General features: G+C 45.5%; 1 protein-coding gene across 4 annotated transcripts in view; it reads left to right on the top strand.

The window, feature by feature from the left end:
- ANKRD11 (ankyrin repeat domain containing 11) overlaps nucleotides 1-18,068 on the top strand; it is a 144,599-nt gene that overhangs the window by 20,569 nt on the left and 105,962 nt on the right. For all 4 annotated transcript variants that reach the window (XM_062007811.1, XM_062007812.1, XM_062007814.1 and 1 more), the window contains exon 2: nucleotides 4,744-4,823. The gene's annotated coding sequence lies outside the window, so the exon portion shown is untranslated. The remainder of the gene's footprint in view (nucleotides 1-4,743; nucleotides 4,824-18,068) is intronic.

Here is an 18,068-nt window from a genome sequence, read left to right as displayed (position 1 = left end):
AGATGACAGGAGCTTCGAAAAAGGTAGATCTCAGCATACGTTTTGTCTGCAGGGCAAAATAAAGGAACTTTGAGATGAAGAATGTATTACCTACTTTGTTTCTGAAAGTTATCAAAGTAGATTTTACTTGATAATACAGTTTTGTCACAGTCAAAACCATGGAAAGGTTCTGTTTGGTGTTTCCATAAGCACTAGTGGCATTCTCTCTGCACTTGGGTTTTCCTCTTTGGTAATTGGTACCGTATGAGCGTAGCTGGCTATCACCACTGCTGCAGAAGTACTTGCTGCTTTGTCAGTTCTAGTGACTGGCAGTTTCTGTAGCTCACAACGCTACTGGAAATTTCTTCTTAAAGTGCAGGAGCAGCTGCACGTGTGGGTGAGTGTGCCTGGACCCACTGCTCATCGCTCAGCACGCGTGGCTTTGGAGGTGGTTTGTCTGTAAGCTACTGATAGGCCATAGGGCATTTCAGTTAAAGGCATGCTATTTATCTCCAGTTTCTGGGAAACAGCTCCTTTCTCCAGTGCAACACCTCTCCTTTCTCCTCCTCTTTCTAAATACTCCTTAGCTGTGTAGAGTGCTGTGTGTGTGTGCTGTTCCAGGCTCTTGAGTGAAATTGCCACAAATCTGAGTGTCTTCATTAGCTGTCCGTCCCCTCGAGGGACCAGGGGAAAGCATTCCCTGCTGTGGTGGGCAGGGCTGTTCCTGGCTCTCGAGGGGATATGAGCCAAACCTACAGAAGGGAGCAGAGGCAGTCATTTCTGCACTGTTTCTGTATGTGTGGCACTTCAGTTTCTTCCCCCAACTTCCACAGTTGTTGTTTGGATTCTTAACTGATCTGAGTGCTGTAACCAGGCAGGGATAGAGTCCCTATTGCAGAACATACCTATAAATATTCCCGGAAGGCATGTAGTTGGTGATAATAATGTGGGGTTTGCAGTGCTGTCCGCTGATGGACTCTTCCCTCCAACCTCCATTCTCTCAGGCTCTTGAGCTGTCTGTGGTTTTACAGTTTCAGAGAAGTATTTTGCCTCCTTTCATCAGGGTCAGTGTTTGTGTACAGGGTGCTGTGTGAAGCTGCGCAGGCAGCCTTGCTGAGCTGTTCTGAGCGTGCCTGTGGAGTGCGTTGGAAAACATTTCTAGATTCCCCCTCCCTCCCAAGTTTCTTGTGCTCATTGCATTCTCCTCCTTGAATTCTGCATCTGAGGTAATGGAGCTTATCTGAAAGCATAAGCTCATTGGTGTTGTGTGTGTTCCCCAGTGTATATTTTTACTGAAGCCCTCAGAGAAATGCCTCATTGAAATTCTGTCACTTCCTGAAATGATTTTGGGGGAAGCAGACGAGTGCTGTGGAAAAAGGCCATCCTACTCCCTGGAGATTTTTTTCCATTCAGAACTTGGTCTAAACCAGAATCTAAATCTCATGCTGGTACCCTGTTAGACTTGGATCTAGATCACCAGAAATTCTGAATTAATGCCACTCAAGTCCAAATACAACTTTTTTCTTCAAAGCAGCACTAATAAGGAAAAATGTACTTGCTTGTGGAGAGGTTGGCCTCTTGATTACTTGTAATGGTGCTTTAGCAGGCAAATTCTTTCTTACTCTCTGTAAAATGGAGGTATATAAGCAGAGCCTTTTCTGCATTTAGTTGAATTTAGAATTATCTGTATATATAAAGCTGTTGGATCTTGAACATGTTTTTGCTTGGCTCACGTGTGGTCACTATATCAGTGTTACAATACTTAATGTATATTCAATATGCCAGCTAAGTAATGAATAAAATGACAGTATGTAGGCCAGGATGCAGATCACAGCATCAGATGTAAATAGATCTTCAGAATGGTGTTATCTGTATGTCATGGGACAAGATTTCTGTAGGCTTTTATGGTGATTTTGTTTGCAGTTGATCAGTCACCACTGGCAGCAAGCAGCACTGCTGATTTTCCAAAGAATGTAGCTGGATGTTCAGCTTTCCCCTCTCCCAGTTTATCTTTTATGTCTGTTTAAGTGGATAGCTGTGATGATAGTCATGACACTCACTGTGGAGAAGAGTATAAAATGGGTAAAGGAGTCATGCTGGAAAAGATGCTGAGCACGTATTGTCATCATACTCCGTGGGACTGCAGTTCCTCACTGGGATCCTTTGGTGCTGCAGGACTCCCATGCCTTGGAAATAACCCGTGTGGTAACTCTATCCCTTCAGCTCCTTTGCTCTTTAGAAAGACAAATGGCAGAAAACTTCCATTGGTTTCTCTTTTGCTCACCTGGGAGTTTACCTGCTGCAGGATTTCTTCTTTTTGAGTCGGGACTGTACATCCTTATGTGTTCCTTTGGATTTTTTGGTTCTTTTTTGGGCTGCTCCTTTTCACTATGGTTCCTAAGCCTTCACTTAGCTTAGTTGGCAGCATCTGTAGCCTGGATGCAGCTGTGTTTCTCACTAGACATCTTCCCTTTAACTTTTCATTGGGGAGCGAAAGTTTCTCAAAACAAACAAAGCTGTCCCAGGATTCCCAGTCTCCTCCCCCGTGTGTCCATCCCAGTTAGCCTCATGGTCTCTCTTGGGTTGTTCTTTAAAGACCATCCTGTTGGAAGGCGGATGTCCAGATTCAGAGAATGTGATCATAGAATGGATTGGGTTGGGAAGGACCTTAAAGATCATCTCGTTCTGTCCTCCTGCCATGGGCAGGGACACTTCCACCAGACCAGGTTGCTCCAGCCCCATCCAACCTGCCCTTGAGCCACTTCCAGGGATGGGGCAGTCACAGCCTCTCGGCAGCCTGTACCAAGGCTTCACTGCTTGCACAGTGAAGAACTTCTTAATGTCATAAATCTTTCTTCTTCAGTTTAAAGCCATCACGCCTTACCATTCTGTGATCCCATAAGTACATTCTCGTGTACAAAGTCCCTTTCCAGCTTTCTCATAGGCCCTTTTAGGTACCAGAAGGCTGCTGTAAAGTGTCCCAGAGCTTTATCTTCTCCAGGCTGAACAACCCCAGCTGTCTCAGCCTGTTTTCATAGGAGAGGGACCCCAGCCCTTGGATCATCTTGGTGGCAGCGGTAAAGCATAAAGTTGAACTGCATGTCGTGAGCTCTGCCTAGGCCAGTCCTGTGTAAAATTTGTGTTTAGAACTCCTCCTTTTAGCAGGAAAGGTAATTTGGAAGAAGTACAAATTTTGTGTTGTCACCTGGAGCAGAATTTGGTCATTGTGGCCCTCAGTGTGGTTTACAGAGTCAGAGATCAGATGGGACACAGGACTGAACTGGCTGCGAACAGTATATGGAGTTGGCAGTTAACCTGTTACTGTGTTTGTGCAGACCAGGGTACCTCTGGGTGGCTGTGGGTTACTGCTGCTCGCCTGGCACAGCTCAGCTGTACCAGTTTTAGTCAGCAGCAGGTCAACAGCCTATTTCTTTTAATAAAGTTGCTTCATTGAGCCCCTCCTCTGTGGAAGCATAACAGAAGTTCAGGTTTTGCTGTTACACATCTAACCAGGTTTTGCAGAGGTCCTGCATGTTTTTTGCTTAGAGCATACGTTGACTCTTTCCATATTTACAGGTAGAAGTAAGAAACTGCTGATGCTGTGCAGATATCAGGTGTTTTGGTTCATCACGGACATAAAATCTGGGATGAGACAGTGTTTTAGATGTGGCTCTGCCCAAGCTCACTGTTCTTCCACACTGCAAGCCCTCAAACATGCTTATTTGTAGTTCAGGCTTGCCCTTGCTCATCAGGACTTGTACTGACTCCCGCTGGGCTGTGCTGTCCGAAACCGCTCCCCTCTGCAGTTGGAGAGCAGGCCAGATCGCTTCAGAAACGATCATGACTTCTGTGGAGATCTCATCTGGAACAGACTAGTTTGCTCTGGCTGGGAAAGAAATTTATTTGTGAGCAAACGTGCTGGTCAGGCGTGGAGGCAGCGCTGGGTGAGTCAGGAGATGGGCTGGCTCTGATGCCTGTCAGGCAGCTCAGGTTTCTGCCTGTGCCAACGTGACAGTCGCCCCAGACTGCTCAGCACCACACAGCCCAGCGTGCCTCTGTCGGGAGAAGTTCTGGAGAGTTCAGGGTCTGGGTTTTGGACTTGGAATCGTTTGCCAACCCTTTTGTATGCCAATTCAGTCACCCAGTTAATGAGTGTAATTCCCCTTTGCCCTACCTGCTGAGAACTCCTGCTGGTTCCTGCTCAGAATTTGTACCTGGAAAAATATCCTTGAAAAGTGCAGCAAGAGGTGTTTAAGAAAGAAAGAAAAAATTAGAGGTTTATAGTAGTTTGTCTCCTATTTGGAGTAGGGATCCAAGGCTATGCTTGGGAGGAAAGCACTTGTGTCACAGGTAATTCCACCTGAATTGTCCAAGGGAATTGCCGGCATGGCACGTTCTGGGCAGTTCACTATTGTCTGCACAGTCTGTTGGTTCATGAGTTGCTCACAGCTTTGGGGGTGACATACCTTTTCTTTTGGTAAATAAAATACATGTGAAACCACGCAGATGGCTGCAGAAACCTTGAGACAAATAAACTGATGGGTTTGTAATCTGTTACTGGGAAGTTGTGGAACTGGGTTGATGCTCAGTGGAGCTTTCCACAACTCCTTATTCTTCTGTTTGTGCAGACTCCTTATCAGAAAGTTATTTCTGGATTAGGCAAGAAGTTGTATTTAGTAGCCATCGTGTACTTAAATATAACATGCTTGGGAATAAAATTCAATGGTGTTTTCATTTTCTGATGAACCAATTTCTGTGTTTCAGGTTACACAGCGTTTTTGGGACACACCTCTGTTGGATTTTAATCTATGTCCTGCTAAGAACAGCTTTCAGCTATGGAATCGGTAAATATTTACCTTACTTATATTCAGATTTCCTGTTTATTACCCAGCAGGTGCTTGTGTCCATGTTGATGCGTTTGTGGTTTGGCTTTGTTTCGTTTTCCTTTATTTTCTGAAATCTGAAGGAAAAAAAATGCACATTTCCATGGAATAACTTAAAGATGCTAACTGAGAATGTCTTAGGAAGTGTCTTTATTTTGAAGCGTCCCTTTCGTGTTATTTCAAAGGCAACTTCAGTGAAAGCAAAAGTTCTCTGCCCTGGGAGGAGGGCAGCTCCAGCCCTGGTCTGTGGAGCATAACGTGCAGCTTGTTGGTGCTGTTCTCTGCTGAGTATTAAATATCCTCTTGTAGTGCATGCTACTCCTCTCTTTCTTTTCACTTTCAAAATGTCTTTTAGGAAGAAAAAAGTCCATTATAAAGTGCCAGTTTCACAATGTTATCTCTCCTTGTGGTTAGTGTAATTGAAACAGATGGCACCTATGTTTCATTTTCGGCAGAGAAACCTCCCATTTTGCTGAGACTACAGTTTGATTCAGCGTTAGGATGCAACTTTTTGGTAGCACTAGCAGATGTAGAAATAATGGGCTGCCTTAGAGTAGAATTTAGAGAGGAAAAGATTTGTTGCTTGAGCATTTTGTGAGAGGATGAAGGAGGTCGGTGCTGTCCTCTGGAAAGCAAAATGCTAGAGATGTAGCTGGTAGGAAGGAGTTTGCTCTTGCTGTGTGTTCCTGCAGTCCCAGCAGTTTGGTGTGTTGCAAGCTCAGGAAGAGCTGTTGGCTGCTCTCTGTGAGCTGAGCATTACAGTGTGTGTCCTGGCTGGGTTATGGAGGGGGAACCAGCAGCAGAGTTCAAGGTCATCCTCAGGCATGCCCAGCAGTGCTGTGGAGAGGGCTCTCCGTGGAGAACCTGCAGCGCGTTGCTTCTGCTGTGAGCCTTTGGGTACGTGGCTGGCCTCTGGGTTTATGCTGCAGTGGGATTATTTGTGTTGAAGTTGTCATTCTGACAAAAGCTGTTACTGGATGAGAGTTACTCTATGTAGAAATACAAGTCTGCTCTGTCAGGTGGGTTTGCAAGCTGGTAGGTTTCTCTTGGCTGTTGAGGAGAGAAGAACCCATACATTTGTATTTAGCTTGCCATAATAATTCCAGAGTATTCAGATGGAGACAAGACGCTATTCCAGTTTCCCTTGGTGAATATTAATAGCAGTAGAAGCCTTTCACTGTGAAACAAAGCAGACTAGGCTTCAGTAACTCTCCCCTGCTGCAGCTAAGTAATTAAAGTGTATCAAGTGCGAGACCTTTTGCTGTAGTGTGCAGTAACTCTTTCCTTAATGGGTGCTCTGCACTCCCCTGAAAAACTGAGCTGAATCCTCACATCAATTATAAACCAGCTTGTTTACTACCTATTACATTTCATAGTTGAGTCCAAAGACTTTCCATTCTGAGCTGTGAAGTAAATGGTGTTTTGCTGTTTTTGAATGTGATCTATGCTTTTTAAAGCAGGGCAGTATTAATTGCAGTACTTTTCACTTAAACGAATACCAAACATTCAACTGTATTTGCACAGTACTTGCCCACTGGGCAAAACAACTTGCTTCCTGACAGATTATAGAGCATTATGGCAGAATGCATCTCTCCAGGGCTGTCTCCAACACTTGCCTTTTGGCCATGAATATCTTTTAGGATTATTGCTGAGAGCTTAAATTTTTCACTACATGGCTGTGGTAGCTGCCCTGTGCCAGTGCCCCTGTTTGTGATGGTGAGCTGTTAACCTGATCACTGGCGTAGTCTGTGTTCAAATAAAATACAAATGCCTAGAGGTTTATGTGGATTGTTTGTGGCATGATCTGCTGACCCAGGAGTTGCGTAGACACGGATGGAGGACCAGAAATGCTGCACTACGTTGTGGGGAGGGAGCAGAGGGCCTGTTGCACTGAAGGAAGCGTTATGAAAGGCTGAGATGTCTCCATTTGAGCAGATAGCTCTTTCATTGCGAAATGCGGGAGTTGCTACAAACATTGCTACTCTCAGTTCCCTCAAACAGGCTTGGATTTTTTTGTTTTGTTGTTTTTCATCCCCCCCAGCTTCCTGTGGTAGTAACAGCAGAGACCCTATTGAAATGGGTGGAGAAACAGTGAGTTGAGTGGCCTGCCTGAGACACCGGCTTTCCCCAGCTCCAACGTGGCAGCTCTCACACTGCAATGAGGACAGGCATTTTCTCGCTAAGCTGCTTGCAAGGGTCTGATCACAAGCAGCCAGGTTCATCCTAGTAGCCTCTTCATACTTGTTGACAGCAAGAAATGTCTGCATCACACCAGGCTAGCTCCGGGCTTTGGTTACTCGGTGGGTTTGCGGTGCCGGGGCCAGCAGCTGGTGCAGTTCACATGTTGCCGATGTCTTCATTAGGGAAGCAGAGGGTCAAGGCTTTCTCTGAGCAGCAGAGAGATTGCAGTGGCTTTCGATGGTGGTTTTGGCACTGGTGTTTTATGGAGTTCATAATGAATATGTAGGTGTAAGATTAAAAGAATGAATAACGTAGAGCTGCTGAACAGAATTGCTTTTCAGAGCTGCAGCCGTGCCTTGTTCTGACCTCCTGAGAAGGATACAATTGTGAAGCTGAGGCCCGTAGTGGAAAAGCAATTACAAGACGTGCTTCCAGGATTGAATTGTCCTCTGCAAGTCAGGTGCTGCGGTAATGGTAGCGTTGTTTAGGTGGAACGTGACTTAACTGCTTGGTGTTTTTCTATTGATACTGTTAAATGTGTTCACGTACAGGTCTCAGTTTTTACTGCTTTGGGGGAAACAGACCTCAGTACTGCACAGAGAAGATATTTCTTTGCATGGAAGTGTTGTTCTAAGCTTTCTGGCTCTTTTTTTTTCCCCCCCTCACATGTTTCAGTTCTTATCCTTTCCAAATTAGAGGGCTTGGAAGATAACACCATAGAAGGGGAATGTACATTTTTTTGCTTATCGTGGTGGGTCACAGCTGAGCTGGGTGCTGAGACTCTCTGTGGGGTACTGGGATATGGTTGAGAAGTGTGGCTTGTTGGGCTGAGAAGCTGATGTGTCATGATGTGGGGCCTGGAGAGGGGAGGAGAAGCCACATGCCAGTGGAATTGTCTCATGTAACATTAAAGTTATGGACCTTGTAGGTTCAACTGTTGTGGTCCTCACCCCACCTCTGAGATAGCAGAGTCCTTTCTCTTAGAAAAAGTTCAGACTTTGCAAGTGCAGTAATGCAGTGAGTGACTCTTCATGTGCAGGTTTGCCCAGAGCGTTTCAAACAAGGCAGTTTGGGCTCACACTGATGTGAGGCTGGGCCTGGGAAAGGCTGTGGCTGGGCTGGGCGGGAGGTGGGTGGATGGAGAGCGTTTCCTGCCTGTTGCTCTCCTCTGGCACTGTGCTCATTGCTGTCGTACCTGCATCCACGTGTGATGGGTTTCTCTGACCCTTGGGAGCGGTGAATTTGTGCTCTGTAATGGGCAGCATTGAAGTTAGAACCTAAATTGCATTTTAAAACCCTCTTTTCACCGTAAGCAGGGGTGGCTTTATTGTGAGCCTGGATTTCTTTGCTGGTCAAACAGGGCTGGAGATTTTTGGACACAAAACACTGCTGAGACCTACAGAAAAGAGCTTTCAAGTCCTTCTCCCCGTCCCAATGAAGCAGCTGGATTCTCAGATGTAATCTCAGCCTAAGCATTTGATTTGAGTGTTTGAATTGCTGCTTTTACAGTTCTCTGTATTTTATCGGAATTTGTTAAATTGCCAATGTTATTCACATGCCACTTTTGGCAGATGCCACCTACAAGCCCTCAATTTGAGTGTACCTTTTAGGAGAAGTGTAGGTAGGGAGGCTCCTTTCTTGCATGTCAAATGTTAAGAGTGAAGCACTTCCATTAATTCCCCTTCACTCACCTTTCCTGTGCTTAATAAGCTAACCTGGCCCACGTGCACAGCACCTTTGATCAAAGCTAAGCAGAAACTTCTTTGAAATATGTCTTGCCTTGTTCTTTGGGTGTTCTGCAGCTCTGGGTGTTCACCATGGCTCTGCTACATCTACAAAACCCCTCATTTTGAAAACCTTTGAGTGAATATTTTATAGATTTGTATCAGCTGATGTACACTACACCTAAAAAGCACAGCTGCCTTTGGGAACAAGATCCTTCAGCCACACTTGTGGCTGGGGGACAGGATCGTCATTGCTGGAGCTGGCAAAGTCAGTTATTTCACAGGGAAGCCTCCTAGGAGATACATAGCTCTGGGACCTGGTGCCATGTGGAGGCACAGCTCTGGGAAGGGAATCTGTAGGTTATTTGATACTTACCGCTTCCACCGTTGTGCAACAGCATTCCTGGGTGCGACCTCTTCTGAAAGTAAAAGCACTCTGAGGCAGGTTCTGGTGTGGGGAGAGAGGTTTCATGTTGTTTGTGTTGTGCAGTACCAAGTGTATTCTTAAAAGGGGCTGAAGTTACGGTCTCTGCCCTGCAGAAGTGAGTCTCAGGGTGTGAGGCGACTGGCTTTGGAGTGGAGCGGCAGGGTGACACCGAAGATGGCTGAAATCGCTTGTTTTCAGAAGATATCCATCATACCATGATTAAGTGCAGATGATGCATTTGGCAGCAAGAGGTGTGCAATCTGTTCCTACCCTGAGGAGCTTGCAGACCAAAGGCCTGCTGATAAGATCAGACTCACTGTTGTACTTCTTGAGGCAATAATGGTTTAGGACACTGTCGTTCCCCTGTCTGTTGCTTTTTTGAATGGTGCAGGTAATTGTGAGCCAGGTAATTGTGAGCCTGGTCATTTTGACATTCAAACCTCTGAGTTCTTTAGAGGTGGGGGAAGTGTTTTTTTGTGTTATGACACTTCCACAATGCTCTGTGTTATTCCTGTTTTATAGTAGTTGCTGGACTTCTCTGGAAATTCAAAGATAACTTCATTGAACTGTATGAAACCAGTTTATGTTTTAATTAGTATGTTGGTCTTGGGTTGGGACTGCATGTGCTAATTGCTTCCAGATGCTGGAGATGTGAAAGAGGTGGGAGAAGGGATTTCTTGGGTGTTTTGCAGAAACTTGCATCTCCTTGTGGACTTTGAAGGGAGCAAGGATGCAGACTGTGGCTCATGCCTACCATGGCAGAGGCTCTGAGGGCTTGAATTGCTGGAGCCTCTCTCAGTGCCCTGGCACTTTGGGAAGCTGGCATGACAGGTGCTTCACTCTTGAGAAGTGGCTTTGGTTTGGTAGCCAAATACCTAAAGCTCTGCTTTTACTCAGAACTGTTTAATCCATATTGCCTGCCTTCACCACTGCTCAGGCTCATCCCAGGTGCGGGCAGATGGCCATGGGCAGCCGTGTCAAGGTGTTTTGGGAGGTCACAGCTCTTTGATGAGGGCTGTGGCAGAACACAGCGGTGAGTAGAGCAGACTGCTGAAGCACCATAGGACTTCCTGAAGCTCTCTGCTTCCCCCAAGAGCGGTGGTCTCAGCTGTAATGTTTTTAACTCTGAATTTGGAACAGACTTGGTAGCTCACCTTTGGGGGTGGAAGCTTGTTAAGTTGTCAATACTATTGCCTGTAACCATCTGCTCCTACCACTAAGTAGCTGTGAAAATCAGTAATTCATTCTTTATTTCAAGTTTGGGTTTGTTTTTTGAGGAGCTTGAGTATAAATCTTCTCCCTTGTTATGTTTCTGGGCTCCCTCATTACAAAAGACAAACATCTCCCCAGTGCTGGAAAGGCAGAACCACATTCTTTCTTTAATCTTTCTTCTACATTTATTTGAAATTTAAATTGGAGTAGTTATCAATAGTAGAGGTTACTTTGGAGCACCCTAGCTATTTCTGGTGAAGTCACTGCATGGGGCTCCCTTATCAAACAGGAATGTGCTTGTGTAACTCCAGCTTTCTGGGTTCAAAGGAGAAGGTAGGCATGTGCACGGTTCATTTTAGGAAGTTGCCACTGTAAATGATGTTGTGTTTGCTTTTGCAAGTAGAACTTGCCATGGGTACTTATTCTTTATTTCTTTATTTTCACCCTAGTGAATCAATAACCCAGTGGGCTGGCTTTGGGGGTTCTGAGGGCAAGTTGCTGGTGATGATAGCTGGGGTCACAGTGGGAGAGGGGATCTGGGGGCAGCTCTGGTCCTTGTTGTGGGGAGGCAAGGGAACATCAAACAACATTGATTGTCAGACAGACAGACTACTGTGTGTTGTACCCTGAGTTACTGGGGCTGGGCTTTCACTCCTAAACTGCAGAATCAAAGTGCATTGACATCAAATAATGATGTTAGAGCTCTGGGACATGAGATCCCAGTTACTGGGGTTGTCTTCAGTGCTGTCATGTGGCGGGTGGTGATGACACTTGTGTAATACCGAAGGACTCTGCAGCCTGAGGCCAGCTGCTCTTCAGAGTTTTTATTCTCTCCCTTACCGTGGCACTGGAGTTCATTTTTCTGAATGTTTGTTTTGGTGGTTATCTGAACTAAGAGTGTATGCCTGAGGGCTCTGTCGAGGTGCTGTCCGGCTTTCCCAGCTTTATACCCTCTGTGCCCTTGCCACCGTTGTCCAGAGTTGGGTTTTGTCTGATCTAAAGAACAACTGTTGGATTTTGATGGAGTTTGAGATGTGCATGTCTGGACTCTGGACTATGATACAATGCAATATTGCAATATCACACGAGCTGCAGAGACCTGACCAGCCCTGTCTTGGCTCAGACACACACTGCTGCGTCTTGTGTCTCTGTGGGCTCTCCTGGAAAGGCTCGAGCAGTGTGTGTGGGGGAAGACTGGGAGCAGCACTCAGCTGGGGGTGGGTCCTGTGCCTGCCACTGCAGCCTTGATACAATGAAGAAACAGGAGATGCTCTTGAAGGGTTTAGTCCTGAATGTGATTAATGATCTGGAGGATTTGTAGGACAGGAATGGTCTCCAAGGGTTGACAAGGAAGCCCAGAACAGTGTGTCTGTTGTTCTAGTGGCTGTAGCTGCCATAAACAAAGGACCTGGCATGGCACTGTCAATTCCTTGTGTACCCTTGGAAGATCTTAATGCTTCCATACTTCAGAGGTTTTTAGGAAGAGTCATTAGTGAAAAGTTGTCGTGCATCTCACAGCAGGGTTTGGGCTCCATGGGGCAGAGCTCAGGGGTTTTTAAGAGGACGTTACCTGTGCTTTTTCTTGGCTTCAGGTGGTTCAGCTGACATTTAACCCGAGTTCTGACTTCCCTCAAGTCCTGCCACTTGCTGTGTTTCCCAGTTGAGTGGAAGGCAGGATGGCAGTGTGAGGTGTGTTTATGTGCACTTGGGCTCCTGGAGCTTCTCCCCAAGGCTGACTTGCAGCCTGGTGCAGCTGAACTTGAACAGTCGGCCAGATGCCAACAACACACAACATGGGTGGGAACTTGGAGGAGCTGCAAAGCTGAGAGGGGCTGGTCAGTTTGGGTGTGTGCAGGTATGGCAGGAGCAGTTCTTTGATTTTGGTATTTTCTATCCTTTTATATTTTTTTTTCTGCCATTTAAAGTAATGTCACAAGGATTCCAAGGTCCATGCTGAAGAGCTCTGGTTATTTTCTGCTGGACCTGGACGTATTGCTGGTGTCGTGTAAGAAATGTGCTTCCGTTTTATGTTACACAGTCACAAGAAAATGATTTTGTTGTCTTCAGTAGTTTTTACCTCATTCTTGTAGTCTTGCCAATATCCTGTATTTGTTTTTTTGCAGGAAGCCTTTCAACATTTTCTTAATTGGAATTAAGTGTTGTAATAGGAATACACATTTGGGTTGGAGATAATGTAGGAAATAAATATTCACAGAAATGTATTTTAAGTTAGTGGAAAAAACATTTGTTGGAGAGCTTTGCTTTGGGACTTTAACTTCTGAGAGTTTTAATGAAAGCAAGCTTTGCTATTGGGTAATAAAGGAATAAACCAACTTCACTGCTTCTGAATTATCTTGAGCAACTACTGTCAGAGCCTGACAGTAAGTCTATTTGTTATTTTACTGTAGATGTTAGTTAGCAGCAAGACACAGATTTAAATGCTATATAAAAACTGTATGAAGTAAGAATCAAATGACAACAGGTAGTAAATAATGTGACAAAACAAAATAATGAAAACAAATCTGTTACAAAAACCATCATGTATTCTCTTCCTGTCAGCAGTTAGGACTGCATCTGGCCATAGCAGCTGGCCAGTCCTGAAGGCTTTTTTTCCTCTGTTTTTTAACGGTGCTTTTCCAACAGTCTAAAAGGAAATCTCTGTCAGAACGAGCTGGCAGAGGGATGTAGCAGTTCCTCTGGGCTTTGCATTCAGTGAGGTATTGCAAAGCTGAATTCTCCTTTCTTTCTTTCTGCAGTGTCTTGGTTATTTAGTGCTTTAATGTAAGGAGAGCCTGAATATATGAATTAGGTACTCGAAGGTTGGGTTAAAGATAGAGAAACTGTCCTCCTTTACTTAACCTCAGTCTTGCTGAAGGTAGGAAAATGTTTAAGGTCCCTACATAGCTCTGGCTGTCCAGATGCAGCTGTGTGTGTGTGTGTACATGCAGATGGATTTTTAACTGTCCCCTATTTCAAGGTTGTCCACAGTTGAAATGCAGACTGGGCTTCCTGTACCAAGAGACCTGTTATTGGGGCTAATTCCCATGGTCTGAAAGGAGTGTGAGATGGGAACCAAGGGGAGATTTTCATTAGTCCCAGTGATGCTTTGTACCTGCTTTGCTGACAGGAACGCGGGCTGTGACAGTGTCTCTTCCCCCAGCACTCTGCAGAGCTGCCTAATCTATTTTCTTTCATACTTGCGAAAGGACACCAAGCTTTGAGACACTCCTGTGTAAGCTGAGGCAATGATGAGCAAGGGGATTAATGGGATCTTCCAAACAGATAGCTAGAGCAATGAGTTGTGCATAGCAGTAGCCTGGAATCCCAGTGACGTGCTTGCAGGGCGCTGTGCACCACGCATGTCTTGGCTGAAGCATCATTGTTTCTCAGCGCTGGATGCCCAAATGCCTCTGGGCACTGAAGCAAAATTTAGCAAGCAAATTATGTGAACAGAAAAGCTCAACTTTGACGGTTCTGCACACACCAAAATAGCTGTCAGTGAAGCGATTATCTGCTGGGTTGGTCAGTTATTGGTGGTCCTTCCTGGTGCCTCAAGCTGAGAGTTTGAAATCTTGCTTCCTCCAAGGTGCTGCTGTTGTTGTAGACTTAGACCTAGTGAGTTGTAGTGCTAAATTAAGGTGGTGAAGGGGGGGAGTTCAAATCAGTTTGCAAGTTATAAGGGTTTTTTGTAGCATTACCATCCAGATGGTCCACTTTGACCAGGGTCACCAGCAAGCCTAGCTGCCCTCTGAATACTGTGCTGTGGCTACCCCTGCTGCCCCAGGGAGAGTGGGCTTTAAGGTTAGGTGTCACTGAAGTGAATGCTTTTGTTAGTGAAACTTCAGTTCACAAAAAATAAGAAACCTCTTCCCCATGCAGAGGCTTCCTCCGCTCACTGAAGCAGTTTCTGTGTTCATATTTGATTTACAGTAGCTCAGAGGAATGAAGAAAGCACTAGACTTCTTTTTTTTCTCTCTCTTTTTTTTGGTAGAGTCCTTATTAAATTTCTCTGGAACAGCTCTGGGATATAAACAAGGAGGACAGAGTGTACTGGGCACAGTAGTGAGACATTTTTTGTTAAAACCGTAAGTGTTCATGGCTTTAGCTTTTGAAGGTGAAAACCGGTGAAACATGTCCAATACCTCAGAGCAGCGCAGCGGCTGCCTGCACGCCTCTGTTCCGTGCCTGCTGGGGCTCTTCCGAGTTTTCCCTCCATGCAGATGCAGGTTTGGTTTTCATGACTGAAAACCTTGCACTTCCAAGGGTGACAGTAGCGAGCTGTGCTCTGTAGCTTGGGAGGAGGTTTGGTCAGCATTCAAGACGTGGTCCTGGAGACACTTCAATTAAAAGCTGTTGAAAGAGGGATGTATTTTGCAGTTTTGCAAAGCTGGAATTTTTTTCCCTGTTAAGACCTTGGGGATCCCTGGGAAAGAAGGTTGATCCTGGCTTTTTCTGCTGTGTGAGTAGGAATTTAAAACTTCCCCCCACCCTCCCCTGGCTTTGACCTAGTTATGAAACCCTTGCCTGTACAAGCATTAGTTTGTGGCCTCTCGGCCATGGCAGAGCAGTGCGTGCTTTCTGTAGAGCCACCTCGAGTTTACACACTGAAGGATAGTGATAAATCTGATAAACTTAGTAGGACATAGATTCCAGCATGCTATAAACTTCTCCATTACTCTGGAATTAATCAATGACTTGTCGTCTTTTTTCCCCTGCTCAGCCATACTTTCAGAAGGTATCATTAAAAAACCCCAAAACCCAAACCCCTGAAACCCAAGCTATAGTTTTCCTTTTTGTTCAACTCTGCTGTTGTTGAACTATGTGTGGTTTGGACTTCAGCCCTCCAGAATGTTGGCAGAAATCCTTGTCTGGAAAGAAATGGTAATTCTTTTGGGGTTGAAAAATGGGGAAGGAAAGATTGCTGTAGCAGAGATGATTTAAGGCAGAACAAGTCGATATGTGTGTTTATATATCTTAATGTACACTAAGGTTTGTGTAATTTTTATACAGTGTTCCTCCTTTTTGTTTGGTTTGTTTCTTTTCAGTTTATTGTAGCTAATCCTATATAAAAACTTTTTATATTTAGCTGCTTATGCTGGCCAGAACTGCAGCAATTGAAATCACTGCAATTTAAATATTACATTGGAATTCAGCTAAAATGGTACAAAAGTGACCTTAAACTGTCTTTTATATGAGCTGCTTTGCTTTTGCCTTCTGAGTACGTAGCAGAAGACTACACCCATCCCTCCCAAGCTGCTTGTGTCCTCTCTTGAGGTCATGTTCTTAAGCCAGTGATCTGTGTGCCAGGCTGTTCTCAGGCTGTTCTCATTTGCTGTGGAAACATCGATGAGAGGAGGAGGAGAGGACACAGCCAGGCCTGGCTGCCTCGGCCATGTCACATGTGGGTGTCAGGGAGCAGCTCTTATCCAGTACAGAAACCTTCTTGGGTTGATATGTTGGAGCTCTGAGCAGTTGTCGTCTTGCTGTGTCTCTGGTCCTGGGGCATTAACTCATGCTTAACTCTGTGTTGGTGGTGGGGAATGATTGAGCAGCTGGGCACACAGCAATGCTCAGCCTGTGGAGCTGACAGCCCCATACCTGCCGGTGCAGGCCAGGCTGAGCTCGGGGGGATGTTGTGCTTGCAGGCTGGTGACCATGTTGGTGATCTGTTAGTGCCAGCCTGAAACATGCTGTGAGGGTGCAAACAGCACTGTGCAGCAACACAAGATGGTCTGTGACTCTGCTGGAGGTGATGAGGCGAGTGCTTCTGCTTTTGCTTCAAAACCAGGCCAACTTTTGAAAATACATCTATGAGTATTTACGGACTGAAAGGGGAAACGTCTGCTTCTTTCAGCTGAGAGTGTTGTCATCTTCTTGTTTTCCTGGACACAGTAAGAATAGTTCTCTATCAGCAGTGCTGAAGCTTTTGTACTGGTAAGGTTATTGCCCTGGTGATACTGGAGGTCGGAACAAATTCATAAACCTTTCAGGTTGGGCTTCCCCATCATTCCCGGCAGAAGAAACACAGGCAGCAGCTTTCCAGCTACTCATCTCAAAAGAATGAAGTTCTTGTGGCAATCTCTATTCAAATACAGGATCGAGCTTAGAGTTACTCTTAGTCTAACAATGTTAACTCTTGCATAGTTTATTTTTGTTCTTTAAATCAGCTTTGTGTTGCTGTGTGAGTGATGTAAGTGCTCTGGCTGGAGGGATGGCCGTGTCGCTGTGTGCGGGTGGTGCTTGCGGCCAAGGCAGCGTGCCCAGCTGCTCCCTGCTCCCAGCAGAGCTGGAGGCAAGGCCACAGCGCCCACGTCCAGGGGCTTTCTCGAGGTCCCTGTGTGAAGCTAGGCTTGGATTTTCAGCAGAGTCTTATCAGGGATTTATTTTCTGATGGTGTGTTGTGAGGACTTGCACCCTTTGAAGAAAGCCGACGTGGAACCAATGTGAAGCATGAGACGAGTGGGCTTCTGCATCAGGCTCACCGTTCAAACCTGGGGAGACTCAGGACTTGATTTTGCTGTAGGGCCATAATACAAATAACTCTGGTTTAGAGCTGTTGCAGCTATTTGTCTGACAAGTCGGAGATGCAGATGTCATGGTGGGTTTATGTTCAGTAGCTCCCTTTGTACCTTTAATTTTAGGCTGCTGCTGTAGTATGGAAGTCCTTGAACAAAGACTGTATCTGGAAGTGGCCAGTGGTCATTGTGGCAGATAGTTAAGACCAAAGCTGCTATTGTTTTTCTCTTAGTTAAACAACAGTCAAGCTCATGCTGTGGCTTTTTTCTTTTCAATTGCAGTATAATGTTAGCTTTTATATATCCCCCGGGCCCACACCCGGGCGTGTGGTGGGCCAGCACACAGATGCATTGTTCGGGGTCCTGCATTCCAGGGAGATCAAATGCTCTGTGCACCACATCAGCTGCACATCTGCAACTGCTAAAGCCTCCACAGTCCTTCCGGATCCAGGTGCCATGCAATTACTAGGTTAAAGGCATCGAGAGCTGCTGCTTCTAGGTCCTTTCTGTTTAATTCTGCCTGCTTTGATTCACTACAGCTGGTGAAACAGTTAGACTTGGTTCAGGCATGTGTGGAAGGGAGCTCATTTCATGCTTGGAATTGTAATTATGTTCTTTTCTTTCAAGCTGCCAGCAGTAAAACATGTCTTCCAGTGTGTATTATCTAAATAAGCTGTAGTGTTTAAATGTTTTCTTATTTCATTTTAAGAATGTGGCAAAATAAATTGTGCTTACTCTTGTAGTTTTCGTTCTGGAGCGATTAATTCCCCATGGCTGTGTCCCGTGATTCGGGCACGCTCGGTCACTGGGAGGCTGCTTTTAAATAGCTGTGTGAGGGAGAGAATTGTGCAAGTGTAATGTCACGGCCCGGACTTGCCCAGTTGTCTCTGACGTCTCCTGTTGTATCTGGTGTCGGTGATCCATTCCATCCCAGCCATCTTTTATGCTTATGGTAGTAGCTGCTTAGTTTTAGTGGATTTTAATCAGTTGTACGTGAGCAGGATGAGACAAGAGTGCAGCAGAAACATTAGTTCTCTCTCTGAAACAAGCCTTTTCTGCATCTGAGTTTTCCACAAGGAAGGGCTCCATCCCAGTGTGCCTGTTAACAGCAGGCACTGCAGGGATGCTCCAGGTTTACTTCTGGAGG

Source organism: Colius striatus, chromosome 14 (assembly GCF_028858725.1).
Source record: "Colius striatus isolate bColStr4 chromosome 14, bColStr4.1.hap1, whole genome shotgun sequence".
Taxonomy (NCBI): domain Eukaryota; kingdom Metazoa; phylum Chordata; class Aves; order Coliiformes; family Coliidae; genus Colius; species Colius striatus.
Note: the sequence above shows the minus strand (reverse complement) of the source record. Positions and strands in the feature narration are given on the sequence as shown.